Source organism: Pseudophryne corroboree, chromosome 4 (genome assembly GCF_028390025.1).
Source record: "Pseudophryne corroboree isolate aPseCor3 chromosome 4, aPseCor3.hap2, whole genome shotgun sequence".
Lineage (NCBI taxonomy): Eukaryota > Metazoa > Chordata > Amphibia > Anura > Myobatrachidae > Pseudophryne > Pseudophryne corroboree.
This window is the reverse complement of record NC_086447.1, coordinates 803,392,846-803,393,794: the sequence shown is the minus strand read 5'-3', so window position 1 is coordinate 803,393,794 and position 949 is coordinate 803,392,846. Positions and strand designations below refer to the sequence as shown.

Sequence of the window (949 nt, the reverse complement as noted above, 5' to 3'; positions counted from 1 at the left end):
TAAGAGATATAGTAGGTGAATTTATAATGAGAATAATCAGTCATATACTAAATCTTAGTGATGTATATAAGGATAGTGCATCTGTGTATAACTGATATTGGAGATTTATACATACTAAATTATATATAAGATACGTAAAAGAGTGATAATACTCTGGGTGGTGATGGAGTATACGTATGTCTATGTTACAAATATTAATACTGCTAGGAGCCCACCAAGGCCCACTCTTATACAGTACCCAATCTTCGCAAGTGGTTACCCACTTGGTACTGGTTGGGCCCAACACTGCTTAGCTTCCAAGATCGGGTGGGATTGGGCGTGAAACCAGTGCGGTATGACTGTACCTTGAGGCGAAATGACTTAGGCACACAGTAATGAGATTTTTATTAGGAACATTAACAAATTACATACAGTGTTTTATTGAAAAGTGACTAACGGTAGGATAATTCTATAGTGAGGTGAATTGTGCTTGAGAAAAGGAAGAAGTGTCAGTCTGTAACCGGAGGAACTTTGCCGAGGGTACTTCTCTCATAGAAATGGTGCAATTTCGTATCCCTCGTTGAAGCCCATGGGGTGTGTGGTTTTCAGTTGGAATATCCAAAACATCTCTCTCTGGGAGAGCTTCTTGGCCAGGTCTCCACCCCTTTCGCCACTGGTCACGTGTTCGATGGCTTTAAAGGTCATCTCTTCTGGATTGGAGTTATGTTTCAGTTTGAAGTGTCTATACAGCAGATGAGTCTCTGTTTTGTTTTTAATACTGCGTACATGTTCTTGTATCCTGATTTTCAAAGTTCTTTTTGTTTTACCCACATATTTCTTGTGGCATGTACATTCTAGCAGATAGATCACTGATGTGATGTTACAGTTCATGAACTCTTTGATTTTGAATTCCTGAGTGCCGTCCGTATTGCTGAAGGTTTTGCATTTAGGGAGAAAGTGAGGGTTTCCT

General features: G+C 39.7%; 1 pseudogene; it reads right to left on the bottom strand.

Annotated features, from left to right (window-relative positions):
• Positions 1 to 226: 226 nt before the first annotated feature.
• LOC134912460 (5S ribosomal RNA) lies at positions 227 to 346 on the bottom strand (annotated as a pseudogene).
• Between the last annotated feature and the right edge of the window lie 603 nt (positions 347 to 949).